This window comes from Cheilinus undulatus, linkage group 11 (genome assembly GCF_018320785.1).
Source record: "Cheilinus undulatus linkage group 11, ASM1832078v1, whole genome shotgun sequence".
In the NCBI taxonomy this organism is placed as follows: Eukaryota; Metazoa; Chordata; class Actinopteri; order Labriformes; family Labridae; genus Cheilinus; species Cheilinus undulatus.
Window position 1 is genome coordinate 3,218,092 of NC_054875.1, and position 24,288 is coordinate 3,242,379.

Consider the following 24,288-nt stretch of genomic DNA (forward strand, 5'->3'; position numbering starts at 1 on the left):
TTTGGCACAGATGCCTGAGCTTGTCGTGTACTGTAAGTGAGGTTAATCAAGTTCATAATCACTTCTGACATTTAATCACAGCTCTTATGAAAACACGGGAAACTGGCTTCAGGTTGCTCCTATGTGTGCTATTAAGCTGTTTTAACCGACACTTAAACACTTAAAGTTTGGCTTATTTCCATCAGACCGGTGCATGAACAACACTTGTTTCTTGCTCTTTTTGCTAATGGATTTAGCCACATTATTCTTGGTCACAAGTTCAGATGTTGATTTGCATCTGGCAGGAGACCAGATCATGGCAGTGGTTTCATTTTCACAGGAACATCTATTTTGCATCAACTAAGCCGCAAAGGCTCAAACCAGGCTGTTAAATGCAAATGATACAGCTGTATTAATGGTTAATGTCACTGTTTCTGTTGATTCAGTTTGATCACAAAATGCAAAAAAATCTCCAATTGCAAATAATTTCTAGAGTTTAACGTGTAAAAATTCTGGAACACTATCTCACACTTACTGTTGATGTTTAGGGATGCAAGGTTCATTTTTTTTTTTTGCTGACACTGCACATTTTTGACTTTCAGAAGCAGTCGATTACTGAATTTCTGCTCTTAAAACTTTTATTTGTGGTGCACAAAGATGAGTGATTGAATTTGCACAAAGCTCTCTGAAATTTTATTGCAATCTGCTTTTCATTTCTTCTCTTAAAATAAAAAACAACCCTTCAGAATAAACAATATTATTGTCTCACAAAAATCTCATTAAAGTTAAACTAGAGCAGAATATGTGGGACAAAATTCAATTCCTCTTGTGGAGCATTTTAAAATAGATGTTATGATGCAAATTTGTTTAAAGGAAGTAAGCTGATCCTGCATATCCTGATATTTGTGACACAGTGCCTCCTTTATCATGCTCATTATCTGCCTGAATCACATTTTGGTTGGATTACTGATGAGTTTTTACCTGTTAGTTATCTTCCCAGAGTCACAAAGTGTTCACTTTTACCTGGAAGAAGTCCTCAAGTCAAACTGACAGACAGTCAAGTCCTCAAACTATCTGTGCAGTGGAATATTCTAGCAATAATTTTGAAAAATTTGGTTTTGTGCACTTTTGCGTCCAAAATCTCAGCACCGTTAGGAAACAGCATAGATGATGTGCAACAAGCAAAGTCTCACAGCATCTTTGTTGAAGCTGCAGCGACGTTCAGAGAACCATGTCGGTGTTTAAGGCGCAGTACTAGTCCCAGATGTGGTGCAATATGACTGGCATTGACAGCCAGTTGTTTGCAACCTGTTTGCATATGGAGTATACGCTCATTACTCATCCATCCAACAGCAAAGTACATAAACCAGCCCAGCATCAGACTTTAAGTCTCCTGCTATGCAAAGCTCTTTCCTATGTCTTAATATTTACTCTAGCCCAGCCTTTTGCTTAGTTGATTCTCCATTTTTCTCTTCTTAGCTTCATCTGTCACCGTCCTCTTCTCTCTCTTAGCCTAATCACACAGTACTGAGGCAGGCTAACTGGATTCTTTTTGGCTGAAGGCTGGCATGTAAACCAGCCCTGAAGCCGTGTGCACTTCCTCTGAAAAGTAACCTGACAGGCCAGATGGACTGATTAACACCTCCATGGTTCAAAATAAGACTTGGAGGTTGATTGGATGAATGCTCTGTCTGACAAATAAACTTAGGGCCAAGCAGAGCGACTTAGAAATAGGCGTAGACGTGCCTAAGGGCAGGCTTTGGATTAGGGCTGGGCGAGTAATCGCAAATTATATTGAATTGCAATATGGCCTGCTGCAACTTTCAAATGGCAGAAGTTGCAGTGTTTTTTTGACTTGAAATGTGTCGAAATAACAGTTTGATATATTCATTTTTTGAGATTTTATGCACATTATGCAAACAATAAAGTGTTGACACAGCGGTCCATTTAAGTATGAAGTACTTCCCTGCTTGAATTAATGCTGATGCACTGTGCTGCTGCTAGCAAAGCTTCACCTCCCCCAGCCGCCTCCTTTATAGCTTAAATCTTGTTGCACCCTCATATTGAATTTGTTGAAAAATAGATAATATATTTTTGCAAATCGTTCAGCCGTACTTTGGGTATTGCTGTTTTCATGTCAATCCAGGATTTTTCATTGCCAGTGGAGCCAGTTGGTGAATCAAACTTTAACCAAAGCCGTTCAGCAGAAGAGCAAAAACATCCTTCCCAGTGGGGAAAGCTTCCACTGTGCTTCTTTGCTCTTCTTCTCATCAAACTGCTGCTGTAGCTGCATCCACAGTCGTCTGTTCACCAGCCGCCATTGTTTACAGGCTTGCAGTCACTTAAACTAAACCAGCCTGTTGGTACCGCCTCTTTTTCTTAAACGATGCTGATTGGTCCAGCTGTCCTCTGATTTGGAACAAGGATATTAGCTCAGAGTTTTAAAAGTTTGATCTTTTTGATGACAGATGTGAAAATAAGCCAACAGGAAGCTCGAAATCGGCTGTGAGTCTACTATTTTAAGGTGAAAAACTGTATATTGATAAAACTGCTTCCATCTTTGATTGTTCAAAAGAAGGAACCAAAGTTGTCTTAAAGCCAGAGTTGGCATATTTTGAGTGTAACTGTGTAAGTTTCACATAGAAGAAATAAGTCATTGCAATTAAAATAATTCAGCTATATTCTCTTAATTGTGTCTGTTTGAGTTTTTTTAAGCATGACAAACAAAATACTGAGTAGTCCTCACCTTAAACCTCACTGTGCACCCTCAGGTACGCTTCTACCTGTATAAACCAGACTGTTCAGACTGCAGGGCTTTTTCTGTCAACATAAAGTGATGTCTACGATGCGATTTATTATTAATACAAGATTTTTATCAATGCACAGCACATCCTATACCTTAAATTTTTGGTTATTAGTAAAACAGATTATTTTAGGAAGTTGTAAGTACGGTTACAGAACAAAAGATAGAGAATTTAACATTTTAAAGCACTTTTTTTTTGCAAATAAAACAACTAAGGAAACAATAAATAGATGTAATTGTAAAGAAAATAAATGCAGTAAATTCCAAACATTAAAATAATCAAAGTAAATGGTGCTGTAATAAAATACTGTAAAGAGGAAAACCAAAAATTCAGACAAAAACAATAAAACAGGGAAATTCTAACAACAATACATTAAAAATAACATGTTAAAACACAAATCATTGTTAACTTGGTGCCCTTAATGAATAAATTCCTATTTAAAGCTTTCTTTCTGGAGTTTTTGTAGTAAAATGTTTGCTTGGAGAACAGTGACATGACTCCGTCTGCCTGACTGCGTCCTACGATAATATTTTGGATATATAACGCTGCCTCTACCCCCCAAAACAAACGTCCCTCTCTGCAGGAAATAAAAGTGTCCCTGTAAGATGTTAATTGTCTCAGTTTGTTATTTAGAGCGGAAACATCTTGCAGCACATCAATCAGCCGCCGAGTGAATGTTCACTGACCCGAACCGTCCGCCCGTTGTCTGAACTTGAACTCTCCATTGACCAACACTAAGCCCTTCATTTTGTTTGACAATTAGTGTTGACCATTCTCCGTTAACCCCTTATTGTAAGCCCCCCCCACTGCAGAAACCGCGGCCCCTCCTATCGGCGCTGTGACGTAACCGCCTCTCAGGCTCCCAGCTGTCTCCAAAGGCGGGGTTGCGTGTTGGAAGATTGGCCTCATTCTCTCGCGGGATGATGGGATAGCGAGGTTACGCAACGGGCCTCGATGTGCTCTGGTTCAATGGGAAAAGCTGTCATCTGTTGGAGGGAGAGGGAGGGATTAGAGGCTGTAAACACAGAGGGGAGGGGGGGCGCCCGGTGTATTTATGTCAGGAGCTGGTTAACCGAGGGGACGGCTGACGACAGCACGGCCAGGAGACGTGACATGGACAGAAACGGCGAAAAGGATGACACGACAAATCAGAGTCGCTTTGTTTCTGATGGGAGGTCATCGAGTCTATGATTGGACGAATGTCCTAAAATCTACGTTCACCATGTCAGTATTCAAACATCCAAAACACCAAAATTTTGTTTTATTTTAAATCTCTAACAGCAAAATTAAATTGGTTTAATGGTATATTCAGGGTTTAATTTAAAGAATTGCATTAAATGTCCATCTTAAACGTCTTTAACTCTTTAAACCCAGAAAATGCAAAGAAACTGATCCCAATGTTTGCATAAATGTTGAACTACTGTGCATCTCTTTGAGAGGGTCTCTGTCTCTGTAGCTTGTGACATTCTTATTGGTACCATGACAGCATGATATCATGCATCCCTGACCATTTATGCGAACAGCGCTGAGACTCTGTATCCCTCTAATACTACCTCTGAAGGTAGGGAGAAAACATCCTTGTCCCCCATTACGTCTCTGCGATACAGTGCAGTGGTATAAATGTCTTCAAAATGCGCTATGAGCTTCCATCTCTGCTCAACTTTAAAATGTCTATTGGGGCCACAGTGTTACAGGGTTAGGGAATGGGAGGATGGAGTTTTATAAGGAGGAGAATAACAGTTGTAGATCACAAGTAAGCAACACAAAACATGAACGAGGTACAGCAACAGAACGGCATCTTTCTGTCACCGTTCATGCAGCAACATCCAGGGATCCAACCACAGTAAGCATGCATCTGTCATTGCACCGTCATGGTACCTGTCCAAATCTCCATCAAAGGGGCAAGTGGACTTGACTGAGGTCCACTTGGCTCCTTGGCAAAGATTTTGACTAGTGGTAATATCAATAGCGTCAACCGTGAGATTTCTGCTACAGAGGGGATGTTTGCAGCACCGTCATCACTGGTTTGAATGCACGCATTGAGTTGTAGTGCCCATGTGAGGACAACAGCTCAGTCTGAGTCCAGTCAGCAGCATGTTTTCCTTTGATATGAAGAGCAGCCAAGAAACTGACTGCTTATGCCGCTATGATTAATGCGCATCACAGTAAACTGATTGATCTGCGTCGATTTCCTTAATTTTGGGGGATCAGCGATCGGCCAATACCTATATATGAAACTGATCTTATCTACCGATCTTATCTACCTCTACCTACTAAAATGTGAAAAGTGAAAGACTAAAGGAACTGATATAATTTAGTAGTTTGGACAGCAATGCTCTAAAGTTTTCTTTCATATTTGAGAGAACTACCTCATGTGAAGTTAAAACAAGTTTGTATTGTTTCACAGGTGTTGTTCAGTGTTTTACAATAACATAAGTTTGGAACATTGAAGGTGTATGCTGTCAGTTATTAAAAAAATCGGTGTCGGCCAAAATCAGAACCGGCAGGTCAAGCTTTTTAAAGATCGGTGATCAGACAGAAACTGCAATCGGTGCACCCCTACAGTAAACTGATAAAACATGTCTATTTCCTCTCCAACTTTGATAGCTGTAGTTACAACAACATAGCAACAGTGTTCATTTTGGCAGCTTTTTAAAATTTTAGTCTTAGTTTTAGTCTTAAGACGAAATTTCTTTTAGTATTAGCCCCATTTTAGTCATTTCTACCCTTTTTAGTTTAAGTCTAGTTTTAGTCGACGAAAACTCCAAAAGATTTTAGTCAATTTTAGTCCATAAAAAGTCCTCACATTTTAGTCTTTACTTTTAGTCCAAGCATTTATTTTCTTGCCTAAATCTGGTACCAAATCATGGTAGTGTGTTCTCTGCACTCTGCCAAACCTGGGGTCCCTGCTTTCTACAGCTGAGAGGCAGAATAGATACAGATGCATTGTTTTTTTTGACAGACTTACCCACAGTGGAGAAATATCTAAGATTTTGAATGTCCGATGAAAACTACATTACATTTTAGTCTAGTTTTAGTCATCTTGATGGGAGCTAAAATGATTTTTTGTCAGTTTTAGACCTCACAGATCTATTTTTGTTAGTCTTAGTCTAGTTTTTGTCATGGAAAAAAGGCCGTTGACAAACATTTTTAGTCATAGTTCTATTCAACAGTGCATAGCGACTGTAGTGACTGTGCACCACTGTTGGTCTGTCTGGGGCTTGAACAGAAGCTTGCTTGTGTAAATTCATTTTTAGCCCCGTGCTGCAGTGATTCGGCTTAAACAACTGTCTAAAAAAAGTTTAAACTTGCTTGATGTTCGACTCTTTCAAATATGAAAGTTAGAGATTTCTCTAGATTTAAACAATTTCGTGAAAGTATGCTGCTTAAACTTCTTACACAACAACACCATTTTAGAATGTCACAAAACAGATTATTTTCAGAAGATATCGTAGTTATAACAAGACTGAGCATGCAGAGCATCTTTGTGTTTATATGTCCTGTGAAATTCTGCAGTAACGCTACGATTCCGATGGGGATTTGTCCAAATTCATGCAAACACTTGGAATAATTGATTTTTATCTATTATGTTGATTTGTTCCTTTAAAGAGAAAAAGATGCTACTTTTTCATGCTTTATTATAAGGCCTGAAAGGATTCTGTGATGTCCAGTAAGGTCAAAAAAGTATGCATTTAAAAAAAAACAGCGCCTTTGTTCTCATTGGACAGTGCTGCTGACTTATGTAAGGACATATGTCTTGTTTTTCATTCTGCTGAATCCTTAAATGCATGCACCAGGAGCAGGAAATCCCTTTAAATGAGCACTGAGCATCCAAACAGGACCATGTACGCTCTCTCTCTGACATCCCTCTGCTCGTCATCTGCCTCACCCCTCCTCCCTCCTCCTCTCGCTCTCTCCCTCTCTCTCCCTCTCTCTCTCTCTGCTGCACAATGAGAGCGCTCGCCGCTCCTGGTTCACAGCTTACGGAGATTCACGTCTGGAACATTTTGTCCTCTCGCTGCCTGCCTATGAGCCTGCCATGTGCCGCCTCTGTCTAAACCAGGACAGAGCGCCGTGAGCTCCGGCCCTCCCTCCATCCACGCGCTTCACTTTGGGAGTCTTTTTTTATATTTCTTTAATTGACAGCATGAACAAGTTGAGGCATTTTCAGGGTGTTGTCTTTGCGATGCATGCATGAATTCCTCTGCTTACATATCCATACAGATGCCCTCAGGCCTTTTTGCATGCATCTTCCATCTTTCAGTGTTTAAATAAAGTAAATAAGTCTGAGAGGATCCTAATCCTGCTCCTCTTAAGGAAATGAAGTTTGAGTTGCAGATCTCTGTATGGTACAGTATGTTCTGAATGGAGTTGAGCAGCAGGGGGTCTATGTGAGGGACTTTTCTGAGGGAGGCCACCTTTATGAGTTGTTTTGGGAGTGGGTGTGACGAGCGCATCGGCCTTCTTATGCAACATGCTTGTAAAAGTGAGCTTTCAGTAGCTGAGAAGCTTGTAAATATTTCCTCTGGGCCCTCGGGGTTCAGAACTGCATAAACGAGTTCCTGCACAAATGATGGAGTAGAAACATGGCTTTGTTTTCTTCTGTTTACTCAACAAAAGGAAAGTCAAGACTCGCTTGTTTGGACTTTAAAGCCATTCCTCCATAAAACTCCACGCCTGTGATGCATCCGTCTCCACCAACCCGTTCAGGAAAGATCCATAAAGTCGCACCACGCTCCGTCATAACACGTACCACATCTTTTCCACATCGCTGTCTCCATTCATGGTGGTTGTGTCGAAGCTAATGTGCTGTAAGCCCTTAACGCCGTGATAATCTCCCCATGGAGTGAGAACCACCGATCACAGTGGCATAACTCTCTGCAGGTGCTGTGCCTGGTCATTCTCTGGCCTCTGTGGTTCCCCGGATTGTTCAAACGGCTGAACAAAGCTGGCAGCGTTTATTTTGATCTGTAAATAATAGATGGAAACAGGCGTGGTCGGCATCTGGTCATGGAGGCAGATTTGGCCCTGCTTCCTATTATTAGATAAGGATTTTTAGATTTGTGTGTCACTTTTGGCTGATAAAATCAAAATGTAGGAACGGCACCATTATGTGGAGTGACCTGGAGACTAACAGACCTTTAACCAGCTTGGTGTTTGATTATTAAAGCAGGAAATCCCTTATTTCTTTACTGTTCTCTAATTTTCTCAGTTTTAATTTATAGATAACAAGCAGGTTTAAACCACTTTCAAATCAGTCTGTAAAGTCTGTAAAAAGTTCTCATTATTGCAGCTGAAAAAGCTCGGATTGTTATTTTAAGTGTCTGACAACAAAAAAGAAATATCTCTAGCAGAAACACGGCCCACATAAGGTTGGAAAGAGGAGAGATTTCTGAGGGCCATGGAGGCCAGGAAAACCAGTCAATCATAAAGTTAAGCTGTTAAATCCATATTTTAGTTTTGACCTGAATAATCACCACTTTTATCAGAACAACTACAATGTAATTTTAGTTATTTATTCTATAGTACAATATATCATTTTTTCCATGTGTAAACACCCTTTCTCGAAACAGAATTATCTACTAAAGGTAACTTTAACGATGTAGATGGTCAAACTGATTTAGGAAAGTCATGTTAGATGTCAGGATGCCAGAATAAAATCAAAGAAACTGTGACAACTTTGGAAAAAAGACTTAATGATTGCTAAATTATTCTAAAATGAGCAAAAACTGGGTTCGAAGTGACTGAAAAACAAATATTACAAAAAGACTGCAAAATGGTTTAAAAATGGGATAAAAGTTATGAAAATTGGTTAAAAGTAGCTAAAATGGTTTAAAAGTGGCTAAAATGACTCTGTTGTATATACCATCAACCTGCTGGGGACTACAGATGGAAATTAGCCTACGGCTACAATCTGGCACATTTAGATGTCCATGTTCATTAATGTACATTTTCCCTTTTAATAAATAAATACAATAAATACATTGGCAAAGAATGACTACAATGATTTAAGAGTGGTAAAAAAATGCCACAACATGTTAAAAGTCTGTTAAATGTGTCAGAAATATGGTAAAGAATAAAAATAGGTGGCCAAATGGGATGAAGTCGTCAAAAAAATTGAAAATAGGTTAGAACTGGTCAGAATGGGTGAAAAGTGTCAGAAATTGGTGAAATGTGGCAAAACTAGAAAGCCATAAGAGCCATAAAAAAATTAGGACTGGGCAATTAATTGCAAATTAGATTGAATGCGATATAGCCTGCTGCAATATTTCTATGACCTGAAATTTGTGTCAAAATACCTTTTTTTGCAGCAGAGATGTTATGCATTACATAGGCAATCGTTCAACTGCCTTATTTTAGAAAAATCTACAAAAAAAAAACAACTTTATTCATTTTTGTATGTTTTCTTATAAAATATGAGAACGACATAAAAATTATAATTCCCTTTAATACAATTAATAACCAGTTTGCAGTATAAGTCAAAATTAAGAACTTGAGATATAACTGCATATTTAATCTGTATTGCAATTGTGGGGAAGAAAAATCACAATTAGTTTATTTTCCCGAATCGTTCAGCCTTGAGGCTCGGTTATGCTTTCTGCGCAGACGGCTGCACAGACAAAACGATGTGGAATCATGATGCGGAAATGTCTGGTGCAAAAGCTAGGGGGCAGTGTCTTCAAGAATCACGTCTGTAGTGCGTTTAATGCCATTTTGACGTCTGCCGCGCCCGCGTCTGTAAAACTTTTGGGATGTGCACGGCCAGATGGAATTTGGCCTCACGGGACCCCCGTGAAGGGGCTTGTCTTAATATTTGACGTCACATTCGACACACATACACTCGCAACCTGGTGGATGCATCAAGCATAAAACAGAATTCATAAATAATATTCAAAATGGGATGAAGTGGTAAAAACAGTTGTGTAATTGGGTAAAGAAAGGCATAAAAGTTGTAAAACAAAGGTGTCAATACTGAGTTAAAAGTGGCAAAAAAGTGGTAACGATGGGTTAAATGTGGAAACAAGAGTGGCAAAATTGATTAAAAGTCCTTAAAAAAAAATCACAAAATGAGTTGAAGTGTATTTTTTTAATGTGTTAAAAGTAGCAAAAAATTGGCAAAAATAGTTTGAAAGTTCAAAAAAAGTGGATAAAGTGATTAAAAGTGGCAGAGAAGTGGAGAACGTGGGTTTTCAAAAATGTTAAACAACTTTAAAGATGCTTAAAGAAAGGCAAAATTGGTTAAGTGATGGAAATAAGTTAAATTGTGGCAAAAAATAAAAAAAAAGAACTACATGACATTGATCAAAACTGGCAAAAATGGACTGAAAAAGTGGTGAAAAGCAGTTAAACTGTGGCTTGATTAAATAACTTTTACATCAGAACCCAATAATAGTTTCACACTTCAGGTTTATAATGAACTAACCGTTAGCAAGGATGCTAACACCAATGCTAATGATCCGTCTCTCATGCTGGGGAGGGCCAGCTCCCCGGTCTGTCAGGGGCATCTCTGTTGGCAGGCTTGGACAGAAATATAACTTTAATCTAAAGAGGAAGATGACAGTTTATAGCCATAAACAACTCTCCATCCGTACTACAGGTTAACATTAACATTAGCATGTGTGTTTTAATGAGATGTTAAAGGGACTTGATAAAAATGGTAACAGAGCGGACCAGAGACACTGGCAGCTCCACTTCTTCATCACTCCCTCCCTCTTTCTCGCTGTGATTACCCAACCAATGAGATTTTGCTCAGACTCGGCTCATCAACCCTTTTACTAGAGGATGTCCACCCTACTCAAGACTTGAAATGATCCGGCCCTGTTAGAACATAGAAGAAATCCTCTGAAGTACTTGGGTTATCAGTAAGCTCCCCTTAAATGTGTTTTGGTTAGAGCTAATCTGTGATGGTTTATTTTTGTAGAGTTGTCTGGATATTTTGGGGTTCCCTGGTTGTTTTTGTCGACTTTAGGGACTCTTTGTCCATTCTGTCTAAAGAGGAACTGGGAGGCACACACCTAAACTTACATAATGATCAGTTTTCATGAATGCTGGCCAAGTGGAATGTGTTACATTGCATGCCACGCGGCCACAAAACCGCACGGAGCTCGTAAAACGCCAACTCCCCCTCTGCCAATGGTTATCATAGAGAATGCTGCCACAGCGTCCCACCAGCCCCCACCACTTCCCCAAAGATACCGGTCTCTGCTGGTTTTTAACGAGACTGTCTGCTTTTGGGTTATGCAACAACAAATGACTGGCTGAGGCTGAGGAGGCAGCAGGCCTCAGTTTGTCCAGGATCTGCCGGGTTTCGACCTTCGCCGCGTTTCCAGTGTTCTGCTTATTTATGCGTCAGTAATAAGTCCAACAGAGAAACAAGCAGAAAGCTGATCCGCTGCCCTAGACTGACTCCGAGCAAAGACGCGGGTCAAATGTTTATATGTTGGTGCGTGTTTGTTTTATCGGGGTTTATCTGCACAGGCGAGCAGTTTCATACATTTCAGCCCACGTTTGGTCGTCTGTTTGGACCCCCAGGGATAGAACTTTAACATTTTCATGCTTTCACCTTAAAGATGTCCCGTTTCCTTTTGCCATGCACGGTGCTTATTCACTGTTGTGGAGGGAAAACAGACTCTACCTCCCCTCTGCATTAAGGTCAGATGTCAGGGACCCCTGAGAGCTTACAGAGATTTAGTGTCTTCTTACAAGACACGTGAACATTTTGGTTTCTTCAGTCTGATCCCTCAGGGTCGAATTACCTTTTCTCCACTCACTGGATCTCTCTACTGCTCTGCAATCTTACAGCAAATAACCTAAAACAGCCGTACTGCAGTCCTGTTTGACCAAAAGTGTGGATCCTTATCAATGTCTATAAAAATATTTCCATCTCTACTCTCTTAGTTTGGGCATACACCAAGCACTGAAAGTTTCAGTCCTGATTATGGAGCCACGTGACTGATTGTAACTTCGTAAAGGTCGATTTATGCTGTATGCCATGCAGATACTCTCTGCATTCATTTGGTCTTCATTCCTGCACGTTCAGCATTTCAAATCACTATACCAACACGCCATGTGATGTTTAAGAAAGTAAGGAAGTCCAGGTTGGACAGGAGGTGGAAATGCAGGCACAATAAGGATCCAAGCGTCCAACCTCTGATGCTGAACAATGAAGATTTGTCCACCTTTTTCAGGACAAAACATTTGGCCAACTGCTCCAAGCAGACTGAAAATGGGGGCTGAAAATAAACCCAGTTTAGAAGGGTAAAACCGTCACTTTCTCAAGTGCCAACCTAAGGCTGGCTCAAGCCAAGGACCCCTAATTAAGGCCAGACAAATGTCCATCTAGACCAGTTCAAAAGTTTTGGTCTGACTAGATCAAATCTGAATAGCACTCACTGAACAGATAGTGGATGTTTTCAGAAGTCATGGTTTTGATGGTATTAAGATGAATAATTATGCACACATTTGCATAATTAGAGCTGCAGCTAGTCTCACGGACAGGTGGGCGTGTTGTTGTTGCTCACCAGGAGGCTTCAAGCCATCTCCATCTCTTTGCCTCTTACTAAACTGACCAAAAATCAGGTTGGGCTCGTACTTCCAACATGCAGCTGCCATCATTGGGCTTCTGACACATTCGTGCTTTATATAATGTATGGTTGTAATCCCAAAACATGTATGCATTACCACTCCTTTACATCCCAAGGTAGCAGACTTTAAAAGCACTAATGCGGGTTTGACCAGTATTTCCACATACGCCGTCTATGCAGCAATTCAGAGCAAACTGTCCCTCTTTTGTCAGTCTTTACAATTCTGCTGCACTCTGGTCTATCCCTCCAGTAGTGCAATCCCATTCTGCTCGAGATATGTTCCAAGTAGGGATGCATGAGATTGAGTTTTTGCATATACCTAATATGCAGATATTAAATTAATTTTAGCCAGTACTGATAGTCAGACCTGAAACTTCTGCCCTTAAAACACAGAATTTACATTTTTAGGATGAACAAATTTCACTTTAAAGTGTAAGGAATAATGATGAATAATGATAAGAACTTAGCTGACCTAACTCTAAAACTCCACAACCGTATTTGTTTGATGGCCAATGTTTCCAGCAGATACAGGGAGATTATTATGTCCAAAATTTGTCAGTAAATATTGGCAGAAATGTTCGTTTCTGCAGATGCCAGTATCATGCTGATAGTATCATGGATCCCTAGTTTTAGTTCAATTTTTTGCACCAAAATGCATTAATCCATGAGGAGCAGATCGATCCAGACAGGAGGAAAAGTGTGCAAAGCATCCAGTCTTCAAAATACAACACAAGGCATAAACTCCAGATGATAAATCATCACTATATCAACATTATGTCTCATCCTGTGGCACCAGCTACAGGTCGCCACCCAGTCAGAGGGTCACAGAGCTACTACTGCCCCACTGACCAAGGAAGTTAACTTTTGAGGTGGAAACCCATGGAATTTTACATAAACAACGCATCCTTTTTGCTTTTTAATGCACCCAGTCACGATAGAAGTTTAAAAAAATAACGTGGAATAATAGCAAATGAATGGCAAATACACCCCAGATTTAGTTGTTTGCACAATCTTCCCACCTAAAGCTGTCGTCCCCCTGAGATCTTGCAGGTATGACCCAGTGGATGAGGGGTTGCGCCAAAACTGCTGCACGCCAGATTGCTACATGGTATGTGGAAGTGGAGTATGTGGAAATTCAGGGTAAAGTATCTTCAAAGTTTGAGTCGTGGTCAGAAAGGTTGCAAATCACGTTGGGACTTCGTATCCTGTCGTTAAACTGGTCTCCATTGGTCCCGGTCAGTTCCTGTTGGATAGGAAGTGCAGTTTCCTGTCTCTCCTGCCCAGTTTTGGTGCTTTTTACCTCATCCAGGTCTTGAGTGAGCCCTCACAAGCTCTTATGGCATTAATATGGCATCAGCAGTGGTAATTCTGAGGTAGCTGATGGCAGTAAGCACGGTGCATCCATCAGGAAACCACATAAATCTAAGAGGGATCATCCAGAACATCCAGAGGAAAGCATAAGAAACTAAAAAGAGGAATCTGCCGAGTTGCAGGGATAAGCAGCTGTGAGATGTACTCTATTTTTGGTTAAACTTCCCGTTCAAAGAAAGGCCACAATGCCAGACACGTAGAATAACAATCTGAGCCTGTCAGAACAAAAACAGTCACTGTTAGTGGACAAAGTTTAATTTGGTTCATTTTCCCATGGATACCGGTCTGTTTCCTGGCTGTGGTAGCAATCTCTTTTTTTATTTAAACCAAAATTATGTTGAAAATAGCAGAACTCCCCTTTAACACCTCATCGGAAGAAGAGAAAACATTTGATTGTAAAACGACTTATGTAATGTCTGCTGCAAACACATAACTGCTCTTACAGCATAGTGAGTAATGCAAACGCCTCCTTTACTGTTTATGTACGTCCTTAACCCTGTGATTTTCACTGTTTCTGAACAGAATCCAAATCATAGTATTTACTCCTCCTTAAAACCAGCTTTGAGAGCATGACAGTGACCCAATAATTCATCCAAAGGAAGCGCTCAGAAGAGCAAACCCGTTCTCATGAAGGCTTGTTGCTTTCACTGTGTCATCAGTGTATGTAGAGTTGTGTAACGTATCCGTAGAGGGGCGTTTCTGCAGGTACAGAAAGCATGCTCGTAAAAAGAGTCTGAGGTCAACGAGTTCAGAGAGGGCACGAAAGCTGCTGCAAGAATGACAAAAAAACAAACACCCGCTAAGTGATGGAGAATCAGAGTCAGAGAGTTTCTCCTGCAGTAAAGAGCTAATCTGTCGCTTCTTCTGTAACAGCAACAGTTATGAGGATTGAGGAAAAAGACTGTGAAGTACAGAAAACCAGGGTTCAGAAGAAAGAGGCAATAAGAATCTTCAGCTAATGGTGCTAACAGTAGGGGATTTGCGAGCTAACAGAGCACGTCTAGAGTTGATGGCGCAGCGTTTCGAGTCGATGAGGTTAAGTAGCTGCCCTTCAGTTAGCTTTTTTGTCCCACCAGAGGGAGAAGAAGCAGCCCGTGTTTTTTTAATTCTTCTATTAGTAATCTGGCAGGTATTTCAAAGTTCGTAGCAGTGGTTGTGGCATGGCGCCACCATATGATGACAAACTGCTGTGACGGCGCTCGTGGAGGCAGGGGGGTTTGCTTGTGTCTTCCTCCAGAGTAGAATCATTCTGGGCATGTCTCGGCGTATCCCAGCGCAACCACACGGGTGATGGAAAAGTCAATCAGCATGGTTTGGTTTGGATCGGCGCAGCCAGAAGTCATAGTGGAAAAGCCCCGTAAAGTGGCCCCGAGTTGCCTCACTATCTATCTGTTCAGTCTCTTTGCAGTGCTGTACTGTTAATTTAGTCGCCGTCAGAGTCACGATCATGATGTCAGGCTGTGTCTGCAGAAAGGCCTTTAAGTTCACAGCACTGCCTCTATTGCTTTTTGTAGAAGTTTCTCTATTTTCAAAACAGGAAAAGCTTTTATTTTTTGGAAAATATCAAGTTATTTAAAAAGCAGTACTGTAGAAACATCAGGATTTTTATGTTTTTGAAATAGGCCTTTCCATTAAAAACCAGGCAAGTAGACTTATGATGCCATGAATTATATCATAATTAAATAGCAGGTTAAATATTCTGCAGTACAGTCACAGTTAGACATGCTCCAATACAGTTTTTCCTTTTTCTGATACAAGAGCGTGAAGTAGCCATTACCAAGTACTGATCCGATACCTGTGATAAACTTTCTTGACTGTGCAGTGGAATACTAGCCCATTATTTTAGCCCTACAGTGACCTCAGAACATGGCTTAACAATTAGAATAGTAATTTAAGCCTCTCTGTGATACTCAAAGGTGCTTTTCTTGCTAATTATTCTGGCGTTAACGGCTAAATATTAAAATGACAATGACACAGAGGGTCACGTCACAGGCTCTCTTTCCCTCTATAATGCTCTGTTCAGGTGGTGTTTAAGCATACACAGCTTGGCACAGTGACGCCAGAGCAGCCTGCCGTTATTTACACTCCTGCACAATGCTACAGTACGGCTGTTAGCATTTGGGTTTCGGCTTGCTAGAAATGCCTCTGCATGAAGGCCCGGATAGCATCACTGAAATGGTTCACGGTTACTTTCAAGAAAGTAAGAGTCTACAACTTAAGGTTTAAAAGTTTCTGAACTTTCTGGAGCCTGTTTCACTTCTTGTCGTGTACGTCAACGACGTTCTCTGAGTTTTTTCCGACAGATACAGAGAATAATAAATGTCATGCTGCCTCAAAACTTCACCGCTGTAGTGGATCCTGTGTTTGGTTCTTCTTCACTGCTCTAAAAACGGTAGTCAGCGTGCAGTGTTTTCAAAGAATACATTTTGTTAAATGAAGCAGAGTATAAAGTAAAAAAAGACAGAATTGGATCGTGTGTTTACTCACTGATATAAAAATCTGGAACTTTAGCAGTATTTTTTATAAAACTGGTATTGGAATCAGAACAACTCAAATCAAAGATGCACAAATCATGCAGCACCAGTGCCTCGATTGTCTTCTGAGCCGGGTTTTACCCATAGTCGTCTCTCTTTTTTTTTTGTTTTAAGCTGCAAAACAGAGTGCATGTTAGGGCGTTAGGCCAAGGATGTTGATCATCTTCTATATTTCTTTTCTTCTGAAGTCACATTTAATCCTCTGAGATTCTGTGAGATCTCATGTCTGTGGAATCGACACAATGAAACACAAACTGCAGGTGTGTGGACTCAGAGTCTGGCTGAATCACCTAGTGGATGCATTCTGTGGATTATTTTGCTATAAGTTGGTTTAAAGTGTCCTAATGATTTTGAAAATGGTGTAGCCAGCCTTTATCAGTGCCCAGCGGCCCTGTTGAGCCCCGCTGATCTGGATATGGATCAATACCCCTGAAGCTTCTAGGCCGTCAGGATGTTTGACGGCTCTGTGGCGTCATCTGAGAGGAAGCTTTCAGATGATGAACCCGGTGACCTCAGCTTATTTCAAAGATCATCTCCCTGGTCATCAATACAACACCATCATATTGTAACAGTCCTACTGTAACTGTGCATTTCCATTGATTTAGGCACTCCTCATCCTCAGCAGTGACATAAGCGCCTTCTCTGTCCCAATTCTGCACATCATCATCCCTTATTCACCATCTCCAGCCTGCGTGCTTCCTGCTAAGCTGACCCACTTGTGTTCATCCCATGTGCTGAGAGGTTATGCAACCTAGAAAGAGGAACAAACCGCTGCCATTGCGAGCTGCTGCGTGTCAGCCGCTGGGCTATTATTAGACCACAGCGCCGGACTAAACCTGGACTCCTCCACCGTCAGGAAACTCTCCCAGGTGTCAGCTGGTGGTGTCATCTGCCGCAGGTAGATGGAGAGAGTTTACACGGTGACGCGGCTATTATTGAGGACAAGGAAGAGGCTCTGTTGAGTCATCACGGCCTGTGGAGGACAAATACACGCCATGTCATGCTTCTGGCATGAATATATAAAAGAACAATATAATACTTGTTTTATTATATAAGGGGCTCAGGTGGTTGGTAATAAAAAGATGGATGGTAAAAATGAGCCCCAGCTCCTTGTAACAGACATCATTTTTGCAGAAGGTGCAACTTCAATGCATCTAAATGCATTTGCAGCATAAATGAGGATCCTTATGCAGTCTTAGTCTAGATTTCTATGATTTAAGGTCATTAAAAACAAAAAAACAGTCTTAAACAGTCTAAACAGATGGCCTTCTGGTTAAATCAGGCAGGTTCAGGTCTGGAGTGTTGTGTATCTTTAGATTACAGTTTCTGGTCAGGGTTATAGGATCATATAAACCGGCCTCAACATCAGCTGTTTTTTTTTAACCAGCTTTGTCAGCAACAATGGCGGAGGACACACTGATCCGTCGCATCTTTGCAACCGTGAAGTTTCCAAGTCTAGAGCTGCTGCTAATGCAACGGGACAGGATTCCTTTACATTGTTCTCATGCTTTCTTCAGGATATGTCCTTGAATAAATAATCAGCAGAGGCCAACTTTGATAACCTAACAGTTTAAAACATAAACACCCTGAGAAGCCCTCTGAATCTGATGTTGACAGAAGTCCTAAATAGTAAATACGTCATGTCTCCACTGATTGTGACACCATAGGAGGACACTTCCTTGTTGAAGACAAACATTATAGCATTCAGTGAACCTTCCTAAGTCTGAAGTCTGGAGGAAGGAAGTGCTCTACTAGCTTCCTGCTAACTAGAAAGCTAACCTTTCTGAACATGACTCAGTTCAGACAACACAGACCTCTGCAGAGACAATGGCAGCTGAGGCTAAAGCTGCTTCTGTTTCTATTTGTTTGTTTTTCTTCTTGTGAATGTTCAATGATGGGAAAATTATTCAGCAGAAATGAAGCTGTCAGTTTGAAAAACAAAACAGACCTGGAAAGAAGTCCATTGTGTGCAAAACCTTGCAGATGTCTTTAGATGTGGGAGGATGCAGAATTCAGACCTGGGATAGTCTGAAATAAAAAGAAGACAAAAGTGCTGCAAACCTCACTAAAAATCCTTCAAACCTGGGGCACGGATGGCCAAGCATCAGGCTGCTAATATAGGCTGACTTTAAACAGCTGATATTGGCCCATTTTAAAGTCAGTGTAAGTTGATATTTGTGGCCCATATGGGCCTATATTTACAGTTGTAAAGGTTGTTTTTCCTTACCATGTTTCATTTTTAAAGCCATTTCTAATCTGGTATTTGCAGCCCAAATAAGCAAATATTGACAGCTGATATCGGCAAATACATAGAGCTGTTATGGCCTATGTTTACAGCCAGTATAGTCAGATATTATCAGCCCACATGTCAATATTTACTGCCTGTATAGGCAGATATTTGAAGCTGAAATATGCCGGAATTTACCACCCATAAATGTGAATATTTAGAGTCATAATGGGCCAATATTAGCAGTGACCATGGGCCAATATTAAATGTGAAAGGTTGGTGTTAATTGCTGCTATAGGCTAGAATTTACAGCATATAAGGCCAATATTTACGGTACAAATAGGCTGATATTTACAGCTGTTATGAACATATAATAACAGCTCAGCTAGGCTGATATTATCATCCCATATTGGCTTATTTAAAGCTGACATAGGCCAAAATTTACAGACCATACATGTCAATATTTACAGCCATTAAAGACCAATTTTACAGCATATATAAGCCAATATCAACAGTGTGTATGGGCCAATTTTACAGTCAATAAAGGTTGATATCCACAGCCATTATAGGTCAATATTTACAGACATTTTAGGTCAGTTTACAGCTGATATAGGCTGATATTAACACTGAGTATAGGATGAAAAAGGCAGATATTTCTAGCCAATATTGGCCTGTATTTACAGCCGTACAGGATTATATTTACAGCTGAAATAGGCTGATTTTTCCAACAACATAGGCCAATTTCACAGCTGATGAAGGCTGATATATATTGCTGATATAGGCAGATGTTTACAGCTAGTACAGGGCAATATTTAATACTTTTTGTCATACTTTTTAGGCTGTTACCTGCCAAAACCAGTACCTATCCACTGCCCTGTTCTCTCCTGATAAATCTAGAAAGCCCCAAAAATAAGTCCTAAGAAATTTAGAAATTATGGCATTAAGAAAGCTGCTCTTTCTAGAACTGTTTATTGCGTTTGATGAATCTCAGTAGAAATGTTCCTATAAAAATGAAGGTTAAACTTGAATAAAAGTCTTTATTTGTCTCCCTGCTGACCTGTTTCCTCTCTGTGTCTCTGCAGCTTTGTTTACGACGTGGACTCTGACTCCAACTCTGACTCGACGATGGACAAGAAAAAAGGGACTTTTGACAAACTGAACTGTGAAGACTCCACAAACATAATCCAAGCGGGAAATGATGATGATGATTCCAAAACTCTGGGACACAATCTGTATGCAAACTCAGACCACAGTGTACTTCCAGCACCATCCGGTTACTTTTCCTGTCACCCACATGTAACTGAGAGAGGACTGGATGTGAAACCAGGTTTATAACATTTGTTTTTTATTATAAATGTTGATTTTTGGTTTTCCCCCATCACAGGCCTGCTCTTCTCTAAAATATGGCATTCACTCTGCCATGGCACAGGTAATCTGACTGTACTGAGGCCACAAAAGGAATGAAAATGAAGAGCTTCTTTACCCTCCATTCTCCCCGTACAACATCGTGCCTTAAAGATGATTCACTAAAGTGTGATCTGGCCTTTAAAATTGAATTTTTTTGCGGGAGAGAACTTCATTCATGACGCTGATACTTGCATTTTTCTGCCTGCAGGAATCTGCATTTCAACAAATGTATTTCTTGATTGCAAAGATGTTGAAACCTGCAATAATGTAAAGAATGTGCAAACTTTGCCCCTAAACGTGAACTCAAAAAGACGATATCATCCACGTTGCTCATTATAAGACGATATTTTACAAACCTGTGCTGCTCCCTGGAGGCAAAAGCCGAAGAATGTGAACATTTCCACGTCAAACTTTGAGATTAAACACCTTAAGAAGTAGCAGGCCTGTTTAAACTCCATGTTTTTATAACCAAACATCGTCCAGCAGGGAATTCAAACCGGTTTTATTGGTCATAAGTTCGATCCAAAGAGAACCTGCTGGACTAAATCTTATTATCTTCATGTGTTTTTTATCATCACTGCATCAGTTGGTGGGTTTTTGGTAACTTTATATTGAATGTTTTTTATATATTGAGGATGTTGAGTGTGGCATTTAAGGAATTTGTGAACTATGTATCGCTTTGAGATATCGAGTCAGTGGTTAACTTGCAAACGTGTCATAAGAGATATTAAGCGGCGTTTTTTTAACAGCCTGACACCTCAGCAGTATTGAGCCCTCTGCGGCTGAATCTTAACTCATTTTTTGGGGGGACTTTCAGAGCAGATTTGAAGGTTTGTCATCTGGAAGTAATCCCTAAAATCTCCCATGGGATATCCCTCCTCACTGTCCCTTCCTTCCTTCATTCCTTCAGCGCTTTATTGAAGCGCTTCGAGCGCTTTGCAGTGGCACGTAACGCTGTGTAACACACTCAGGCAGTGGATGATTGGAGCCGAACGCTGCCCTCTTCATTGACTGTATGTAAGAGATGGATGCCTCAAGGTTTTCTACCTTTTTAAGCCTCCTTTTTAAACATTCGAGCAACTTAGTCTTGGTTTTTGATTACAGAAGAAAATTTAACTTCTGGTAAGCAAATCACAAGCCATCAAAAAGCTTTTCAATAAGCCTGATAATGACTGAGCTGATGAGCCAAGTTGACTGGCTAGGCTTGGCACGAGCAGCCAAAAACACCTGGAACTTAGTGCAAAAAGGTGCATAAATTATGACTTGAATTGCACGGCATAAATTCCAACATTAGGCTCGTTTTTCAGGTTCTTGGCTCATGCTTTGGCTTGCCCTTTTTGCAGGATTTTTCCATAATTTGTGGTAAATGACAAAAATTTGGGTGCTATTTTAGCCTCAAATAACCTCGAATGAAGATTGTAAAAAAAATGTATACTTTGTACTCTTGATACCCCATTTTTACCGTCAAAATTGCACAGAAACATTGGTACAGAAACATTACCAATGTTTTTGTGCAATTTTGATTTTTTTACTATTAAATTACTCATTATTTGGTGCATAGGGAGTGTGTTTTTGATCAGTTGGTATCAGAAGAAGCATTGGTATGTATAAGTTTGACTATCTGGTAGGATGACACCTCTACTCCAAAATGAGTGTCAAAACTTTGAAAAATTCTCCTTTACCATGTCTTTAAAAAAATGCTTTCTTTATTATTCTAACAAGAGATAGAATTTAAAACACTGCAACTTTTAAAAAAAAAGTGTTTGTTTTTATAACTTAAAATGAAAGAAGCTGGGAAGATCGTTCTCTAAATCACACAAAAATTAGGTGTACTAAAAACTGAAATGCTGCACATGCTTTTTGCTCAGTTAGGCATTTTGCAGAAGTTTGCATGCAATCTTTACTGATTAGAAACAAGAAATTGAAATATTGAGTGTCCAGGACCTGCATTCATGTTGCTGAGGTAAAAAAAAAGGGATTTAAACTGTCTGATGTTTTTTTGTTGCATCAGAATAAAAATTAGCCTGTAAATTATCCTTACTAAATCACAAAAGCATGCCCTGTTTTATCGTCTACTTTCCTTTAAAAGGGACCATGATTTATAAAAAACGTTTACAACATGAGGCTGTGAGATACGGCCTTGGCTTCACTTCTCAAACCAGGATGGTACGTCCACGTCTTATATACAGTCTTTGCTCTGTAGATGTAAATTGATCACTACATGTCGTGTGATTTACAGGTCAGACAGTACTTGAACTAAACTTAAATTTCCAGGAAAAGAAAAAAGAACAAACCGTGGTTCAGACACACAGTGAGTAGTTAAAGACTCCCCGCTGTAGTTTCAGGTTCACTCTCACAGTAGCAGTAGTCAACATTGAGCCGTTTTTGTTTTGTGGTCCTACCTCATTCTAAGCACTCTGATTTAGCTGATCTACCTTTACAGCTCCTATCAGCAGCCTAGTTTCAGTTTCTCATAGTTTTACCTCTGCAGTCTCTAATCAAACTCTGACTAACTTCTGTGTGGTGTTTCTTTTTTTTTTTTAGCAGAGCTTGTCTTGGATTTATTTGACAGCTACAGCCCCCGTGAGGTTAAAGTAGATCTGATGGTGTCTAAAAAGTCATGTTTGTCTAAAGAATTGAGGCTGATACCATTTAGACATCCTGCAAGTACTTTGTGTTAAACATGAAGATTTGATCCCCAAAAGCCTGCAGTGTGATTGATCTGTGCCGTGGTATCGCTGCGTCTGATGGTGCACATCTTGGCCCACTGGATCAGTTTCTAAAAGGACAGCTCAGCTGGATCATGAGTTCACACAGGAATAAAGAGGCCACTGTTTCCTGTTTGTTTGCTTCCTTTTTTGTCATAATGTTACTGAGAAATACGATTAACAGCGTGCACATGCTGCTTCATTTTTAAATTGATCAGATAATCATTGCATCACTGTGTCAGACTTGATGTTTGGGGTCGATCTTTGCGGTTCAGCTTGATGCATGCAGGAAGCAGCCCTGTCAAACGTAGACTTTGCATGCAACTCAAGCAGAAGAAAGTGGAATGGCGCTTCAAGCACGTGCAGGAGAGAGATTGCGGTGCATGCTGTGGAAACACAAATTTTAGGACTGGCATTTCAGCCGTCTTTACTCCTTGTGACACTGATACTTAAGCCAGGATAACGTGTTCCTGTCAGTCAATTTACAGAAAGTTTCACCTCATTTTCAGCTTTCTCTTGATCCCATTTTCACCTCTTTGATGCCTCTGTTGCTTCCTACAGATCAGGGATCACTTCGTCTCCCGTTCACACCTCCACAGCTTTTAAATTTTTAAGGGGCTTAAATCCCCGGCTTTAACGGGGCTGTAAACTGGGCTTCTGATCCTGAATCGTGCACTCAATCTTCTGGGAATTGCAGGCCAAGATGCAGACATAATGCACTAATGAAAAGTGCACATTTGAAGGCACCAGTGGGCCACAAAAATTCTCCCACTTTCACGGACCCTGCTTCTCATCACCTGGTATCAGAACTGGTATCCAAACTAGATAGAAACCCTAAAGGTCAGCCTTTATTTCTAGGTTTACTTAACTTACTGATGCCGCCATGGGCGCTGTAGCTGCTGACTGCCAACACGAGCCATGCTGTCAGTAAAACATGAAGGTTTTCAGTTTTTAGGATGATCTTTTTCCGGTGTAAATCTGAGATTTACTCTCTGGGATGTAGAACATGTGACCTGCTCTGCAGCGTTGATAATACTCTCGTGTCGTGAAGTGTAAAACTTAGCATGGTTAAAGACTGTAAATGGCATTGCTGTGGTTGATAGTGCATATGCTAACTGAGGATCTTTATATTAACCCTTTTAACCTGCTGTCACTATTTCCTTCTGTTTCAGTTCTTCAGACTAGTAACAAACCCACTTGAAATCACTTTACACTATGCAAAATGTGTCACTGCCTCACTGTAAACACCGTACAGAGCCACACCGTTCTCGGATCAATTGTGTATAATATCTCTGTTCTTTTAGTGCTTCATATTTCCAGTGTGTTCATAAATGATGTTGTGTAAAATAATGACGCTGACTGGAGCCATTAGATGTTTGAGAAAGCATCGTGTTTTTGCTGTAAATATGTTTGACAATTTTTCTTGGAATAAATGATCAAAAATACGACGGTCTGGTTTTAATGTTTTTTTTTGATGGTGTGTGAATGTGAGAACAAGGAGTCCAGAAGTCCTGGGACCTCCAGCGTGGGCAAGTCATCGCTGTCTTGGTTGTCCAGGAGCCAGAAGTGACCATATATGGACAAGAGGGCGGGGCTGGAGAGAAGAGAGCAAACCCTTCATTTTTAAAGTTAAAACAGCATCAATAAATCAAAGTTCATTAATTAAACCAGTGA

General features: G+C 40.4%; 1 protein-coding gene across 1 annotated transcript in view; it reads left to right on the forward strand.

Annotated features, from left to right (window-relative positions):
* The window catches only part of stk35 (serine/threonine kinase 35), a 35,657-nt gene extending 11,598 nt beyond the window's left edge, over nucleotides 1–24,059 (forward strand). Inside the window, exon 3 of the mRNA XM_041799335.1 lies at nucleotides 19,582–24,059. The gene's annotated coding sequence lies outside the window, so the exon portion shown is untranslated. The remainder of the gene's footprint in view (nucleotides 1–19,581) is intronic.
* Nucleotides 24,060–24,288: the final 229 nt, after the last annotated feature.